Source organism: Tamandua tetradactyla, chromosome 15, assembly GCF_023851605.1.
Source record: "Tamandua tetradactyla isolate mTamTet1 chromosome 15, mTamTet1.pri, whole genome shotgun sequence".
In the NCBI taxonomy this organism is placed as follows: domain Eukaryota; kingdom Metazoa; phylum Chordata; class Mammalia; order Pilosa; family Myrmecophagidae; genus Tamandua; species Tamandua tetradactyla.
The window spans coordinates 74,770,459-74,789,371 of record NC_135341.1 but is presented as its reverse complement, the minus strand read 5'-3'; the positions used below and the strand labels follow the sequence as shown (position 1 = coordinate 74,789,371).

Sequence of the window (18,913 nt, the reverse complement as noted above, 5' to 3'; positions counted from 1 at the left end):
GAACTTGTAGATTTTGTTGAGATATATACATATAGAATACATTCTATCCAAAATCAACAATGTTTCACACTATCCTTAATCATTGTCACACTCAATTTTAGACAATTTTCATTATTCCAAAGAGAAAAATAACAGATAGACATATCCACACCAAAGAGAAAATCCAAAACTCCCCTTAACTCTTTCCACCCCCACCCCCAATTATTTACCCCAGTATTGTTGTGGTTCCAGTAATGTATTCCTATTAAACACAGACCATAGCATGCAATAAGTGGTTTTTCCATATACCCTTCTATTATTAACTCTTTGTACAAGTGTCATACTTTTGAAGTAGTTCATGCAAAAATGTATTTATATGTGCAGTGCTAATTGGTGAGGTACATGGCTCTAAACAGTTTCTTTCAGTCATATTCATCTTCAATATGGCATTATAACTCGGAAACCTACTAATGAACTACATCAGTTCTATCCATTCTCATATTTTAAGTTCAATCTCGTTAACTAGTCTGTAAATATCAGGTAACCATTCCCCCTTCTCTAGCTCCTGTCTGTTTCTTTGGCCCCCTATATTCTATATTTTAAGAATCTGAGTTTCCATTTTTGAGGTGGGTCATATTAGTGAAATCATACAGTATTTATCCTTTGGTGTCTGACTTATTTGGCTCAGTATTATGTCCTCAAGTTTCATCCATGTTATCATACACTTCCGGACCTTATTTCTTCTTACTGCTGCATAATACTACATTGTACATATATGCCACATTTTGTTTATCCACTCTTCTTGTTAATGGACACTTGGGTTGTTTCCATCTTTTAGCAATTGTGAATAATGCCACTATGAACATCGGTGTGCAAATGTCAGTTCATGACACTGCTTTCAGTATCTCTGGGCATATACCAAGCAGTGGTATTGCCAGGAGGAAAACTTGATATTTAGTTTTCTAGGGAACCACCAAACTGTCTTCCACAGTGGCTGTACGATTATACATTCCCACCAACAGTGAGTGCATAAGTGTTCCAACTTCTCCACATTTTCTTCTACACTTGTAATTACCTGTTTGTTAGTGGCAGCCATTCTTATAGATGTGAGATAGTATCTCATTGTGGTTTTGATTTGCCTTTCCCTTATAGCTAAAGATGAATGTCTTTTCATGTGCTTTTTTGGCCACCTGTATTTCCTCTTTGAAAAAATGTTTACTCATATCTTTTGCCCATTTTATAATTGGGTTGTTTATTGTTGACTTGTATGATTTCTTTATATATACTGGATATTAAACCTTTATCCAATGTATGGTTTCCAAATATTTTCTCCCATTGAACTGGGTACCCCTTCACCTTTTTTGACAAAGTCCTTTGAGGTAGAGATGCATCTGAACTTTAGGAGTTTCCATTTCCCTATTTTGTCTTCTGTTGCTTGTGCCTCGGGTAAAAGGTCTAAGAAGCTACCTCTCATCATTAAGTCTTTTTTTTTTTTAATTTTTTTGCAATGGAAGAAGTTTTATATTGGAACAGATTTTTTTTTAATAGATACTGCTATTGTGTATTTATAGATCATCAACTTTGTCCCCCTTTTTGCCTGCAAATGGAATTTTATCTTGTTTCCATGCAGAGCAGTGAAATGGTCACAAAGTTAATCAGAATAAACTACAAAAAGAGAACTAAGCTAACATGACTCACTTTCTTTTAGCAGGCACAATATAAATATACACAATCTAGAAAGCTACAATGGTTTAGCCACTTAGAAATTCAAATGGGATTGTGAAGAAGGTAGGTAAATCCAGTGTGCAGTAAAGATGAGCTGAGACACTGTGCAGTTGTTCAAGGGTTCCTGATGTGTCTCTTGGCCACAAGCTGAACCATGCATGATGTGGGGGCAGATGGTAGCTAAAGCCAAACAGCAAAGCAGAAAATACTAAGTTGACTTAAGGGATATGCACAGGAAGCAAAAGTCAGAAAAGCACTAAACACTGCTGAAGGCATCTGCCCCAGGAAGGACTTTACTTTCCAGGAACTCTAGACTGGCACCACCCCCCAGTGCTGACATGGCTGACTTTATCCTCTGTGTTCCATTTGGCACAGCAAGTGGCAGTATCTCAACCACCTATGACAGTGATGCAGCCCCTGGAAGTGGCTTTCACCACCTCATCCATGAGGGCTTTGGTTCCTCGGGCAAAAGCTTCCCATTCAAATACCCTTACTGGTCCATTCCACACAATTTGCTTAGCCCTTATGACAGCCTCAGCATACTTCTTGCTGCTCTCAGGACCACAGTCCAAGCCCATCCAGCCAGTAGGTATCCAGAGGCCACCACCAGAGTTCACTTGACCAGTCTTGGCATGCTCATCAAAGTTGTCAGCAGTGACAAAGTCAACAGGCAAGATAATCTTCACACCATTCTTCTCAGCTTTGGACATTAGATCTTTGACAATCTTGGTTCTCTCTTCATCAAACAGGGAAGTACCAATCTTCATGTTGTTGAGATCCTCGAGGAAGGGAAAAGCCATTCCACCACCAATAATCATCTCATTGACTTTGTCCAGCATATTACTGACCTGCTGAATCTTGTCTGTAACTTTAGCTCTACCCAGAATAGGCAAGGTCGCTCTAGACTCTCTAAGGCCTTGGCAAAGTACTTCAGCTCCTTCTCATCAAGAAACCACCAGCCTTCTGGGCCAGATTCACTCCCACCATGGAGCTGTGGGCTTGGTGAGCAGTGCCAAAAGCATCGTTGACATAGACATCCTCTAGCTTGGAAAGTGAAGACTGGAAAGCTTCTGTTTTGGCTGGTTCTGCTTTAACCTTGTTGCCAGAAGTATATTTTCCCTTCTCTTCTTCCTCAACATGAAAATGGAGGTTCTCCAGTAGGATCACAGAATCAGCAGCTGGGTTAGCACAAACTTTCTCTACTTCTAGACCCACACAGTTCTTCAAGAATAGAACATTCTTGCCCAGCACAGATCTGAATTCTTCAGTAACTGGCTACAAGGAGTAATTGTCAGGCATGGGGACACCATCAGGCCAGCCCAGGTGGTTCATGAGAATGGCTGACTTGGCTCTATTGTCCAAGTAGTACTGGATGCTTGGGAAACCAGCTTGGATTCTTTGGTTGTTTGTACTGTTTGTTCTTCATAGGAACATTTAAGTCTACTTCCATGATGACTCGCTTCCCCTTCATGTCCAGTTTATCCAGGGTCAGCTTGTTGGAAAGAGATATCTTGATAATACAGTGGGGGTGAGAGGCTCAGAGCTCTGACAATGATAGCTTCCATTGTACACTCACCAGATGTGCAGAGTGCCAAGCACAGCACACCAACCAGGCATAACAAAGACTTTTAAAAATATACATCCAGGGACTCGGGTGTTGGGAGGGGCCAAGATGGCAGCTTAGTAATGTGCGCGTTTTAGTTCGTCCTCCAGAACAACTACTAAATAACCAGAAACAGTGCAGAACAGCTCCTGGAGCCACGATAGTGACCGGACACACAGCATACCCCAGTCTGGACCAGCTGGACCAGCTGCCAGTCTCCGGAATAGTGAGTTCTCCAAGCCGCAGAGGCCGGCGCTCAGCACCCCTCCCCAACAGGCAGCTTCCCAGAGGGAAAGGAAAGAGACTCTAACAGTAGCAGGGACTGAGTCCAACCAAACACCAATTGTGGCATTAATAAACAAATTTGGGCTACTAAAAATAGGCGCCCAGCTCAGGCAAAACTGGTCAAGGCGGAGGTCGTCTATTGGGCTTACCGAAAAAGAGGAAAGGGGACGAAACAGAGGCTTTTGTGGCTGTTTCTATGGAGGCTTGGCTACTTCTGGATTCAGTGGCAGGATTACACAGGCTGCAACTGCCCCAGGGATACGCAGAAACAGGCTGCTTTCAGGGCTATCTCCCGCCTGGGCCTTTCCCAGGGGAGAGGTGAAGCCCAATTTAGGTGGAATCCCTCTCTCAAGGAATTCAGACCCCAGGGCTTGGCAATTTGAAGCCATTAAAACCAGCCTACAACCTTTCCTCTGTCTACACCACACCCCCAGCAGGGAGAGCCTTCCAAAGTTAAAGGAGCCACAACATCTTTTGCTGGTGGGACCTGCAGACAGACAAGCGCCACATATTGGGCAGGATAAGAAAAACAGAGCCCAGAGACGTCACAGGAAAGTCTTTCAACCTGATGGGTCTCACTCTCAGGGAAAACTGATGCAGGTGACTCCTTCCCCCCGAAAGGAGGCCAGTTTAGTCCGGGAAAACCCAGTTGGAGTCTGTAATACCTATGTAGACCCTCCTAAGGGTGGGGAGAGAAAAGGTACCTTAAAAGCAGGACAAGAAACAAGAAAACAGGAACTGAAAAATTACCCTCTGTTAAACAAAACTTAAGCTAGAGGCCCAGAAAAAGCTGAACTGAAGGTCAAAGAACAGATAGACAACAAACTCATCTAGCAAGAAAACCCTAAGTAAAATAAGTGAAAGCAATCTCCAGAATAAACTAATTAAGGTAATTAAATGTCCAGACACCAGCAAAAAATAACAAATCACACCAGGAAAATTGAAGATATGGCCCAGTCAAAGGAACAAACCAATAGTTCAAATGAGATACAGGAGCTGAAACAACTAATTCTGAATATACGAACAGAAATGGAAAACCTCATCAAAAACCAAATCAATGAATTGAGGGAGGACATGAAGAAGGCAAGGAATGAACAAAAAGAAGAAATGGAAAGTCTGAAAAAATAAATCACAGAACTTATGGGAATGAAAGAACAGATGAAAAAAACAATGGAAACCTACAATGGTAGATTTCAAGAGACAGAGGTTAGAATCAGTGAACTGGAGGATGGAACAACTGAAATCCAAAAAGAAACAGAAACTATAGGGAAAAGAATGGAAAAATATGAGCAGGGGTCAGGGAATTGAATGATAATATGAAGCACACAAATATATGTGTTGTGGGTGTCCCGGAAGGAGAAGAGAAGGGAAAAGGAGGAGAAAAACTAATGGAAGAAATTATCACCGAAAATTTCCCAACTCTTACAAAAGATCTAAAATTACAGATCCAAGAAGTGCAATGCACCCCAAAGAGAACAGATCCAAATAGATGTTCTCCAACACACTTACTAGTCAGAATGTCAGAGGTCAAAGAGAAAGAGAGGATCTTGAAAGCAGCAAGAGAAAAGCAATCCATCCCATACAAGGGAAACCCAATAAGACTATGTGTAGATTTCTCAGCAGAAACCATGGAGGCAAGAAGACAGTGGGATGATATATTTAAATTACTAAAAGAGAAAAATTGCCAACCAAGAATTCTATATCCAACAAAATTGTCCTTCAAAAATGAGGTAGAAATGAAAATATTTTCAGACAAAAAGTCACTGAGAGAATTTGTGACCAAGAGACCAGCTCTGCAAGAAATACTAAAGGGAGCACTAGAGACAGATACGAAAAGACAGAAGAGAGAGGTGTGGAGAAGAGTGTAGAAAGAAGGAAAATTAGATATGATATATAAAATAAAAAAGGCAAAATGGTAGAGGAAAGTACTACTGAAACAGTAATAACACTAAATGTTAATGGACTGAACTCCCCAATCAAAAGACATAGACTGGCAGAATGGATTAAAAAACAGGATCCTTCTATATGTTGTCTACAGGAAACACATCTTAGACCCAAAGATAAACATAGCTTGAAAGTGAAAGGTGGGGAAAAGATATTTCATGCAAATAACAACCAGAAAAGAACAGGAGTAGCTATACTAATATCCAACAAATTAGACTTCAAATGTAAAACAGTTAAAAGAGATAAAGAAGGATACTATCTACTAATAAAAGGAACAATTCAACAAGAAGACATAACAATCATAAATATTTATGCACCAAACCAGAATGCCCCAAAATACGTGAGGCATACACTGCAAATACTGAAAAGGGAAATAGACACATCTATTATAATAGTTGGAGACTTCAATTCTCTACTCTCATCAATGGACAGAACATCTAGACAGAGGATCAATAAAGAAACAGAGAATTTGAACATTACAATAAATGAGCTAGGCTTAACAGACATTTATAGGACATTACACCCCACAACAGCAGGATACATCTTTTTCTCAAGTGCTCATGGATCATTCTCAAAGATAGACCATATGCTGGGTCACAAAGCAAGTCTCAACAAATTTAAAAAGATTGAAATCATACACAACGCTTTCTCGGATCATAAAGGAATGAAGTTGGAAATCAATAATAGGCAGAGTGCCAGAAAATTCACAAATACGTGGAGGCTCAACAACACACTCTTAAACAACCAGTGGGTCAAGGAAGAAATTACAAGAGAAATCAGTAAATATCTCGAGGCGAATGAAAATGAAAACACAACATATCAAAACTGATGGGATGCAGCAAAGGCAGTGCTAAGAGGGAAATTTATTGCCCTAAATGCCTATATCAAAAAAGAAGAAAGAGCAAAAATTCGGGAATTAACTGTCCACTTGGAAGAACTGGAGAAAGAACAGCAAACTAACCCCAAAGCAAGCAAAAGGAAAGAAATAACAAAGATTAGAGCAGAAATAAATGAAATTGAGAACATGAAAACGATAGAGAAAATCAATAAGACCAAAAGTTGGTTCTATGAGAAAATCAATAAGATTGATGGGCCCTTAGCAAGACTGACAAAAAGAAGAAGAGAGAGGATGCAAATAAATAAGATCAGAAATGGAAGAGGAGACATAATCACTGGCCTCACAGAAATAAAGGAGGTAATAACAGGATACTATGAACAACTTTATGCTAATAAATACAACAATGTAGATGAAATGGATAAATTCCTAGAAAGGCATGAACAACCAACTTTGACTCAAGAAGAAATAGATGACCTCAACAAACCAATCACAAGTAAAGAAATTGAATCAGTCATTCAAAAGCTTCCCAAAAAGAAAAGTCCAGGACCAGATGGCTTCACATGTAAATTCTACCAAACATTCCAGAAAGAATTAGTACCAACCCTGCTCAAACTCTTCAAAAAAATTGAAGTGGAGGGAAAGCTACCTAATTCATTCTATGAAGCCAACATCACCCTCATACCGAAACCAGGCAAAGATATTACAAAAAAAGGAAACTACAGACCAATCTCTCTAATGAATATGGATGCAAAAATCCTCAACAAAATGCTAGCAAATCGAATCCAGCAACATATTAAAAGAATTATACATCATGACCAAGTAGGATTCATCCCAGGTATGCAAGGATGGTTCAACATAAGAAAATCAATTAATGTAATATACCATATCAACAAATCAAAGCAGAAAAATCACATGATCATCTCAATTGATGCAGAAAAGGCATTTAACAAGATTCAACATCTTTTCCTGTCGAAAACACTTCAAAGGATAGGAATACAAAGGAATTTCCTTAAAATGATAAAGGGAATATATGAAAAACGCACAGCTAATATCATCCTCAATGGGGAAAAATTGAAAACTCTCCCCCTTAGAATAGGAACAAGACAAGGATGTCCACTATCACTACTGTTATTCAACATCGTGTTGAAAGTTCTAGCCAGAGCAATTAGGCAAGAAAAAGAAATACAAGGCATCAAAATTGGAAAGGAAGAAGTAAAACTATCACTGTTTGCAGATGATATGATACTATACGTCGAAAACCCTGAAAAATCCACAGCAAAACTACTAGAGCTAATAAACAAGTACAGCAAAGTGGCAGGTTACAAGATCAACATTCAAAAATCTGTAGTGTTTCTATACAGCAGCAATGAACAAGCTGAGGGGGAAATCAAGAAACTAATTCCATTTACAATTGCAACTAAAAGAATAAAATACTTGGAATAAATTTAACTAAAGAGACAAAAGACCTATACAAAGAAAACTACAAGAAATTGTTAAAAGAAATCACAGAAGACCTAAATAGATGGAAGGGCATACCATATTCATGGATTGGAAGATTAAATATAGTTAAGATGTCAATTCTACCTAAATTGATTTACAGATTCAACACAATACCAATCAAAATCCCAACAACTTACTTTTCAGAAATAGAAAAACCAATAAGCAAATTTATCTGGAAGGGCAGGGTGCCCCGAATTGCTAAAAGTATCTTGAGGTAAAAAAACGAAGCTGGAAGTCTCACACTGCCTGACTTTAAGGCATATTATGAAGCCACAGTGGTCAAAACAGCATGGTATTGGCATAAAGATAGATATATCGACCAATGGAATCGAATAGAGTGCTCAAATATAGACCCTCTCATCTATGGACATTTGATAAGGTAGTCAAGCCAACTCATTTGGGACAGAACAGTCTCTTCAATAAATGGTGCCTAGAGAACTGGATATCTATATGCAAAAGAATGAAAGAGGACCCGTATCTCACACCCTATACAAAAGTTAGCTCAAAATGGATCAAAGATCTAAACATTAGCTCGAAGACCATAAAACAGGTAGAGGAAAATGTAGGGAGATATCTTATGAATCTTATAATTGGAGGCGGTTTTATGGACCTTACACCTAAAGCAAGAGCACTGAAGAAAGAAAGAAATAAATGGGAGCTCCTCAAAATTAAACACTTTTGTGCATCAAAGAACTTCATCAAGAAAGTAAAAAGACAGCCTACACAATGGGAGACAATATTTGGAAACGACTTATCAGATAAAGGTCTAGTATCCAGGATTTATAAAGAGATTGTTCAACTCAACAACAAAAAGACAGCCAATCCAATTAAAAAATGGGAAAAAGACTTGAACAGACACCTCTCAGAAGAGGAAATACAAATGGCCAAAAGGCACATGAAGAGATGCTCAATGTCCCTGGCCATTAGAGAAATGCAAATCAAAACCACAATGAGATATCATCTCACACCCACCAGAATGGCCATTATCAATAAAACAGAAAAATGACAAGTGCTGGAGAGGATTTGGAGAAAGAGGCACACTTATCCCCTGTTGGTGGGAATGACAAATGGTACAACCACTGTGGAAGGCAGTTTGGCGGTTCCTCAAAAAGCTGAATATAGAATTGCCATATGACCCAGCAAAACTATTGCTAGGTATCTACTCAGAGGACTTAAGGGCAAAGACACAAACGGATATTTGCACACCAATGTTTATAGCAGCATTGTTTACAACTGCAAGGAGATGGAAAGAGCCAAAATGTCCATCAACAGACGAGTGACTAAACAAACTGTGGTATATACATACGATGGAATATTATGCATCTGTAAGACAGAATAAACTTATGAAGTATGTAACAACATGGATGGACCTAGAGAACATTATGCTGAGTGAGACTAGCCAAAAACTAAAGGACAAATACTGTATGGTCTCGCTGATATGAACCGACATTAGTGAATAAACTTGGAAAGTGTCATTGGTAACAGAGACCATCAGGAGATAGAAATAGGGTAAGATAGTGGGTAATTGGAGCTGAAGGGATACAGACTGTGCAACAGGACTGGATACAAAAACTCAGAAATGGACAGCACAATACTACCTAACTGTAATGTAATTATGTTAAAACACTGAATGAAGCTGCACATGAGAATGATAGAGGGAGGAGGGATGGGGACATAAATGAAATCAGAAAGAAAGATAGATGTTAAAGATCGAGATGGTATAATCTAGGAATGCCTAGAGTGTATAATAATAGTGAAATGTACAATGTACAAATTTTAAAAATGTTTTGACATGAGGAAGAACAAAGGAATGTCATTACTGCAGGGTGCTGAAAATAGATGATAATTAATACTTTAAAATGTCACCTTTTGTGTGAGACTAAAGCAAAAAATGTTTATTTGTTAAAAAATTTAGATTTTGACTAGAGCATTTCCTAATATAACTCATGTAGATAGTTTGATTGAATGTCACAAGTACTTGGAATCTCAGGTAGCACATAAGATTTTGTTGGTTTGTCCAGAGTGATCCCCCGATGAATCCCAGAATGATTTGATCAGTGACTGGAAAAGTATTTGCAACCCCTCTTCGGGGATTGGTGATAGTGGGGAGAAATTCAACTTCCCCAAGTTGAATTCTTGATATTCTCACAAGCAGTGTGGACAACCAAAGCTATAGGCTGAGCCCCCAGGCTTGGGGTTTGTTCACATGAAACTTAACCCCACAAAAGATAGGTCAAGTCTACTTAAAATTTAGGCCTAAGAGTCACCCCCAAGAGAGCCTCTTTTGTTGCTCAGATGTGGCCTCTCTCTCCAGCCAATATGATGAGCAGTCTCACCACCCTCCCCGTCTCTGCATGGGACATGACTTCCAGGGGTGTGGACCTTCCTGGCAATGTGGGACAAAGATCCTGGAATGAGCTGAGATTCAGCATTAAAGGACTGAGAAGAACCCTAGAATGAGCTGAGAATTAACATCAAGGGATTGAGAGAACCTTCTCTACCAAAAGGGGGAAGAGTAAAATGAGACAAAGTGTCAATGGCTGAGAGATTCCAAACAGAGTCGAGAGGTTATCCTGGAGGTTATTCTTACACATTAAGTAGATATCACCTTGTTGTTCAAGATGTAGTGGAGAGGCTGGAGGGAATTGCCTGAAAATGTAGTGCTGTGTTCCAGTAGCCATGTTTCTTGATGATGATTGAACAATGATATAGCTTTCACAATGAGACTCTGTGAATGTGAAAACCTTATGTCTGATCCTCCTTTTAGCTACTATATCAACAGAAGAGTAGAACATATGGAATAAAAATAAATAATAGGGGGAACAAATGTTAAAATAAATTCAGTATGGAATAGTGGTAAATGAAAGCGAGGAGTAAGGGGTATGGTACGTATAGTTTTTTTTCTCTATTATCATTTTATTTCTTTTTCTGTTTTCTTTTTATTTCTTTTTCTAAATCGATGCAAATGTACTAAGAAATGATGAATATGCAACTATGTGATGATATTAAGAATTATTGATTGTATATGTAGAATGGAATGATATTTAAATGTTTTGTTTGTTAATTTTTTTAATTAATAAAAAAAGTTTAAAAAATAAATAAATAAATAAATAAAATACATATCCAGGCAGAAAAGTATGATGACAAAAATTTAAAATACTCATTATTTTGTCACTTATTTAACATTTAGATTTTTCTTATTTTTAAAAAATGTTTTTATTGAGAAAGAATCACACATACATTCCATACATGGTGTACAATCAGTGGCTCACAATATCAACACATAGCGGTGTATTCATCACCGTGAGCATTTTTTAGAACATTTGCATCACTCCAGAAAAAGAAATAAAAAGAAAAAAGACAAAACTCATACATACCATAACCCTTACCCCTCCTTCTCATTGACCACTACTATTTCCACCTACCCAATTTTTTACCCTGTCTTCCCCTTTATTTATTCTTTTAATTCTTATTTTTTTACTCATCTATTCATACCCTGGATAAAAGGAGCATCTTGACACAAGGTTTTCACAATCACACAGTCACACAGTAAAAGTTGTATCTTTATATAATCGTCTTCAAGAATCAAGGCTATTTGGAATACAGCTCAACAGTTTCAGGCATTTCCCTCCAGCCACTCCCATATACAATAAACTAAAAAAGGATATCTATATAATGCTTAAGAATCACCTCCCAAGATAACTTCTCAACTCTGTTTGAAATCTCTCAGCCACATTTTGTCTCATTTCTCTTTTCTCCCTTTTGGTCAAGAAGGCTTTCTCAATCCCTTGATGTCAGGTCCCTGCTCACTCCTAGATTTCTGTCCTACATTGCCAGGGAACTTTACACCCCTGGAAGAAATATCCCATGTAGGAGGGAGGGCAGTGAGTTCACCTGCTGAGTTGGCTTAGAGAGAGAGGCCACATCTGAGAAACAAAAAAATTCTCTGGGGTCGACTCTTAGGCCTAATTTTAAGTAGGCTTAGCCTATTCTTTGCAGGAATAAGTTTCATAGGGGCGAACGCCAAGATAGAGGGCTTGACCTATTGATTTGGTTGTCCCCACTGCTAGGGCTTGACCTATTGATTTGGTTGTCCCCACTGCTTGTGAGAATATCAGAAATTGAAGGTTGAATATTCCCTTCTTTCTACCCAGTCCCCCAAGAGGACTTTGCAAAGACTTCTTTATTCACTGCCCAAATTACTCTGGGATATATTGGGGAATCACCAACCTGGGCAAACCAACAAAATCTCATGTCCTATTCAAGATTCCATGTACTTATGGTGTTCAACTAAATTGACCATACAAGTTAAATTAGGAAATGTACTACCCAAAATATAAATTTTGCACCAAATAAACAACTCTCCTTTTAGTCTCACACAGAAACTGAAGTTTTAAAATATGTACAATATCATCCTTTACCCCATATTCTGACATCCCTTAGTCCTATCCAGATCAGTTTCATTCATATCCGTACTCAAAGTCTTATCATTATTTCAACTTTTTAAACAGTTCCCGTATGGGGTATGGCTGACTTTCATAGCTTCAGAGCTCTAACTCTGAGTCTCAGTTGTCACATAAATACCTAAAATTTCTGGAACCGACCAGGTTATAATCAAACAGCTCAATATCTTAGAATTTAGACATAACAGTTACAACTCTTGAATATATGTGACTATTCTAAGAGCTTATAATCTAGGAACCTTTACAATAGACCCCAACCTGATAACCCATGTTCTTGACTTCATTTCACTGAGTTTTTATAATATAGTTAGTCCACATGATTGAAGCATGATAATATTTGTCATTTGTTCTAACATTTCATTCAACATATAATCCTTAAGGTTCATACACCCAGTGGCATGTCTCACAACTTCATTCCTTCTTGTGGCCACTCAGTAGCCCATTGTTGTAGACACCATAGTTCTTCCTTCTTTTTCTCAGTCATTGTACTCTTAGGCCAACCTCCATCCATTGTGGACTGTGAACACTGCCACCATAAACACTAGTATGCAAACGTTCATTCCCATCCCACACTCCAGGTGTATACTGAGCAACAAGGTTGCAGGATCAAACGCCAACCCCACCCCTAACCACTACACTGCCCTCCAAGGGGCTGCATCTCTCAGTTTTCCTATGACAATGAAAAGGTACATCTCTTTCTTTGCATTTTCTCTAGCACTTGTTTCTCTCTGTTCATTTTTAAACAGCTTTATTCACACCATAAAATCCAACCTAATTATCACTAGGTCTTGAATATGTTTCCCTATATTTTTCTTCTAGAAGCTTTATGGTACAGGTTCTTATATTTAGGTCTTTGATCCATTTTGAGTTAATCATTGTATATGGAATGAGATAGGAGTCCCCTTTCATTTCTTTGACTATGGAGAACCAGTTTTTCCAGTGCCATTTATTGAAAAGACCATTTTGTCTCAGTTCAGTAGATTTGGGGTCCTTGTTGAAGATAATTGACTATAGATCTGTGGGTCTATTTCCAAACTCTCAATTCAATTCCACTGATCAACATGTCAATCTTTGTGCCAAGGCCATTCTGTTTTGACCACTATGGCTTTCTTTAAAATCAGAAAGTGTAAGTCCTCCCACTTCATTCTTTTTTAGTTGTTTTGTTGTTGTTGTTATTGTTTTTGGCTATTCAGGGCCCCTTTCACTTCCAAATAATTTTGTAAGTAGTTTTTCCAAGTCTACAAAGTAGGTCATTGGAATTTTGATTGGTATTGCATTGAATCTGTACATCAATTTGGGTAGAATTGATATCTTAACTATGTTTAGCCTTCTCATCCATGAACATGTAATATCTTTCCAACTATTTAGATCTTCTTTGATTTTTTTTTTAGCAATGTTTTGTGGTTTTCGGTGTGCAGGTCCTTTACATCCTTGCTTAAGTTTATTCCTAGATACATGATACTTTTAGTTGTTATTTTGAATGTAATTTTTTTTCTTACTTATATCCTCAGGTCATTTCTTGTGTATAGAAACATTATGATTTTTGTACATTAATCTTGTATCCTACCCCTTTGGTGAATTTATTAGCTCAAGTAGCTTTGTCATAGATTTCTCAGGATTTTCAAAGTATAGGATCTTGTAGTCTGCAAATAATGAATGTTTCACTACTTTCTTTCCTATTTGGACGTCTTTTATTTCTTTTTCTTGCCTGATTGCTCTAGCTAGAACTTCTAGCACAATGTTGAATTATAGTGGAGACAGTGGGCTTCTTTGTCTGTTCCCAATCTGAGAGGAAAAGATTTCAGTCTCTCACCATTGACTATGATGCTGCCTGGGTTTTTCATATTGCTCTTTACCATACTGAGGAAGCTGCCTTCAATTCCTACCTTTTGAAAAGTGTTTTTATCAGAAAAGGATGCTTAATTTTGTTGAATGCTTTTTCATCATCAATCAAGATAACCATGTGAATTTTTCCCGTTTGACTTGTTAATATATTGCATTACATCAATTGATTTTCTTGTGTTGAACCACCTCATATGCCTGGAATAAGCCCCACACTTAGTCATGGTGTATAATTCTTTCAATGTGTTATTGGATTCGATTTGTAGGTATTTTGTTGAGAATTTCTGTATCTATATTCATTAGGGAGATTGGCCTGTAGTTTTCCTTTCTTATAGTACCTTCATCCAGTTTTGGTATTAGATGATGCTAGCTTCATAAAATGAGTGAGGTAGTATTCCTTTTTCCTCAGTTTTTTGGAAGAATTTGAGCAGGTATGATGCTAGTTATTTTTGGAATGTTTGGTAAAATTCCCTTGTAAAGCTTCTGGCCCTGGGCTTTTCTTTATAGGTTTTTGATGACTGATTGATTCTGTTTACTTATAATTGGTTTGTTGAGTTCTTCTATTTTTTCTTGAGTCAGTGTAGGTTTTTCATGTGATTCTAAGATTTTGTCCATTTCTTCTAAGTTGTCTAGTTTGTTGGTGTATAGTTGCTCATAGTATCCTCTTATGATTTTTTTTTTTAATTTCTTCAGGGTCCAAAGTAATGATCCCCTCTCATTTCTGATTTTATTTATTTGTATCCTCTCTCTTTTTTTGTTGTTGTCAGCTAGCTAAGGATCCATCAATTTTATTTGATTTTCTGAAAGAATAACTTTTGGTTTTATTGATACTTTCTATTGTTCTTTTGTTCTCCCATTCATTTAACTCTGCTTTGATCTTTATTTCTCTTCTGCTTGCTTTGGGGTTAGTATGCTGTTCTTTCTCTGGCTCCTTCAGATGAGCAGTTAAGTCCTCTATTCTTTCTCTTTCTTCTTTTTTAATATAGGCACTTAGAGAGCAATAAATTTCCCTCTTAACACTGCCTTTGCAGCAACCCATAAGTTCTGATAAGTTGGATTCTCATTTTCATTCATCTCCGGGTATTTACTGATTTCTCTTGCATTGGCTTCTTTGTTCCGCTGATTGTTTATGTGTATGTTATTTAACCTCCATATATTTGTGAAAGTTCTGGGTTTTGATGGTTATTGATTTCCAGTTTCATTCCATTATGATTAGAGAATGTATTTTGAATAATTTCAATCATTTAAAATTTGTTAATACCTCTTTTGTAACCCAGTATATGATCTACCCTGGAGAACTTTCCATGAACCCTAGAGAAGAATGTATATCCTTACACTGGTGTTTTGGGGTGTAATGATCTATTTGTCTATTTGTTCTAGTTCATTTATCACATTAAGTTCTCTATTTCCTTATTGATCCTCTGTCAGGTTGATGTATCTATAGAAGAGAGTGGTGTATTGAAGTGTCCCACTATTATTGTCGAAACATCTATTTCTCCCTTCAGTTTTGCCAATGTTTGCCTTGAACTTTGGAGCTCCTTGGTTGGTGCATAAACATTTATGATTGTTATTTCTTCTTGAATTGTCCCTTTTATTAATATATAGTGTCCTTCTTTGTCTCTTATGACATGTTTGCATTTAAGGTCTATTTTGTCTGCTATTAGTATGGCTACTCCACTTTCTTCTGGTTACAGCTTGTATAGAATACATTTCTCCATCCTTTCACTTTCAATCTATTTGTATCCTAGGGTCTAAGATGAGTCTCTTGTAAACTGCATATAGTTGGGTCACATTTTTCAATCCATTCTGCCAATATGCCTCTTTTAATTGGTAAGCTCAGACCATTAATATTCAAAGTTATTACTGTAAAAGCAGTTCTTGAATCTACAGCCTTATTCTTTGGTTTTTATTTCTCAGATCGCTATATACTTTTCTTCTCTTTCTTTTTACTCTTTTAAGCTGTCCTTACTAATACTCTTCAATTCTGTGCCCTCCTCTGGACCTCTCTCTCCTCCTTTTGTTCAGTTGACAGTACTCCCTTTAGTATTTCATGCAGGGTCAGCCTCTTGTTAACAAATTCTCTCAGTATTTTTAAATTTTTCTAAAAATTTTTAAAAACTCCCTCAGTTTTGAAGGATAAGTTTGCTAGGAAAAGAATTCTTGGTCAGAAGTCTTTCTCTTTCAGAAAATTAAATATATCATACCACTGCCTTCTCACCTCCATGTTGCCTGTGGCGTAGTCTAAACTTAATTTTATATGGCTTCCCTTGAATGTGATGAATTGCTTTTCTCTTGCTGCTTTTAGGATTTTCTGCCTCTCTTCAGCATCTGACAGTCTGATTAGTATGTGTCCTGGAGTGGGTCTATTTGGATTTATGCTATTTGGAGTTTGTTGGGATTTTTAATTTGCATATTTATGGCTTTTAAAAGGGTTGGGAAGTTTTCTCCAATTTTGTCCTCAACTAATGTTCCTTGCCTTTTACTCTTCTCCTCTCCTCCTGGGACACAAATGATTTTTATATTTGTGTGCTTCATGTTGTCCATCGTTTCCCTGAGATCCAATTCAAAATTTTCCATCTTTTTGCTATTTGTTCTTTTGTGCATTCAAATTCAGTTTTTCTGTCTTCTAGTCTGCTTAGTCTTCTGCCTCTTCAAATCTGCTGTTGTGTCTCTAGTATATTTTTTATTTATCTGCAGAACCTTCATTTCTGTAAGGTCTGCTATTTTTCTATCTATTTTTTAAATTCTTCTTTATGCTCTTCTAGTATCTTCTTGATATCTTTTATATCTTTAGCCAACTCATTGAACTTATTTAGGAGACTTTTATGGACATCTTTGATTAGTTGTTCCAAATTCTCTGTCTCCTCCAGTGTTTTAATTTGGTCATTTGGCTGGGCCATATTTTCTCATACCTTTATGTGCTTTTTTATTTTCTCCTGCCTTCAAGGCATTTGATCATCTTGATAAGGTTAATTTGAAAGTTGATTTCCCTCATTCATCCAAGATTTTGTAGTTGCTTGGGTTTGTGTTGAAAGGCTCCTTTTTGCTCTTGGTTTGTCAGTAATTCCCTACCAAGCCAAGGCTGGGATGTCAGGCAGGAGGTGCAAACCTAATCAGAGATCTTCTCAAAAATATGTAAAAAGGCAGTTTGTCAGACTGAACTTTCTGCATCTTCCCAGCAGATGGCGCACTTGGGGCCACCTCATCTCCTCAGTTCCACCTCGCCCGGACTAAGTCAGTAGACTGGGCCAGGACCCGATCAGGTACAAATCCAGTCGAAGCCACGGGTCTCCACCCATGCTGAAAGCTGCCAACCCCACTGTGCATCTCAGCAGAGAACCTGCTTGTGGGCACGATGGGTCTGATGGTCCCCAGGCTCCTGCATGGAATGACCTTGGCCTGTTGGACTGAGTCTTTCAACTACCCCTGCCCACAGCCAGCCTAGGAGTGCCTGGCGGTGCTGCTAACCTCCTCATCCTGCCTCTCTTCCCATGTGACATGAGCAATCCGGGCCTCTATGGTGGAAGGTTCAAAGTGGCAGGGCCCAGGGAGTCTCTTTTGCTGGCCCATTTCAGAGCAGCTCAGCTCTTTGTTCTCCCTTCCTCCCGAGAGGAGCCCCCCAGTCTCAGCCAAAGCCAGGCACCCACAGCAGCCCACCTGAGGGGTGGGGAGTAGGCACTGCACCCTGGCAGCAAGGACTCTGTGCACAGGTAAGCCAAGTCTGCTGGCTTCTGGGTTCCCCACAAGAATTCCTAGCCGCAGAGCTGAGATGGAGGGGAACGCGTGAGCATGGCACCCCCTCGGCTTCTGCTCTGGCCTGCGTGCTGCAGTCCACCCTAGGTGCAGATAAACTCACCCCATCCTCTCACTCATAATTTCTCCCCTTTTTCATCCAAGTCCTCCATATATAATGTAGAAGTCCCCCTCTGGCCACTCATATACTAGAATCACTCTCTTGGTCATTTTTCTTAATCAAAATGATCTCACCTTACAATAGTAACTCAGATTAAAGAACACGGCTTTTCTGGAGTGCACAACAGTTTCGATCTGGCGCTTCATCCCAGACTTAATGAATCAGAAGTTCTTGGAGTAGAGCCCTGCCAGGGGCATGCTGAAAAGCAGTCAACAACTGGCTTTTCGGGGAGGAAGGGGAGGAGGAAGCCCTGATTAGTAGCATATGCCAATTTCCCTGGTGTAAATACTGTCATCAAGGCTGATTTCAAGCTCCCAACCTGCTATCATTGAACTCTAGGTTAGAAAGAGATACATATAACAGGCTGTGAGAGTCAGTGTAGCCGCTCCAGCAAACCACTGGGCCCAGCAATCTGTGTTTTAACAAGCCCTCTGGACCATTCTGATGCTTATTATAGTTTGAGAACCACTGCTCTAGTCCTTCTAAATCAGTCTCAGAGAACAGAGACCATGGTGCTTTTTTGTTTTGGTATTTTTGTTAGAGATGTTATAAATTTACAGAAAAATCATGCATAAAATACAGAATTCCCATATACTACCCTATTATTATTAACATCTTGAGGTGTTTGCATTTTTTAAATCTCCATAAATGATCCTGATAAGTAGCCCAGTTGGAAAGCTTGGACTCAGAACACATATAAGCCAAGTCATCTGGAGGAGCCAAGCAGCCTTCTCAGCCTCATGTGTTTGAGGTAACCTGCCTCGGCCAAGTAAGGCCTGCTCATTCCTGGGCATGGGTCAGACCGACATGTAGCCCCTTCA

The 18,913-nt window shown here is 38.5% G+C and overlaps 1 protein-coding gene and 1 pseudogene across 1 annotated transcript in view; both read right to left on the bottom strand.

The window, feature by feature from the left end:
* Positions 1 to 18,913, bottom strand: part of NEK11 (NIMA related kinase 11) — a 346,803-nt gene that overhangs the window by 154,043 nt on the left and 173,847 nt on the right. The gene's annotated exons all lie outside the window — the stretch shown is intronic.
* LOC143657773 (phosphoglycerate kinase 1 pseudogene) lies at positions 1,816 to 3,346 on the bottom strand (annotated as a pseudogene).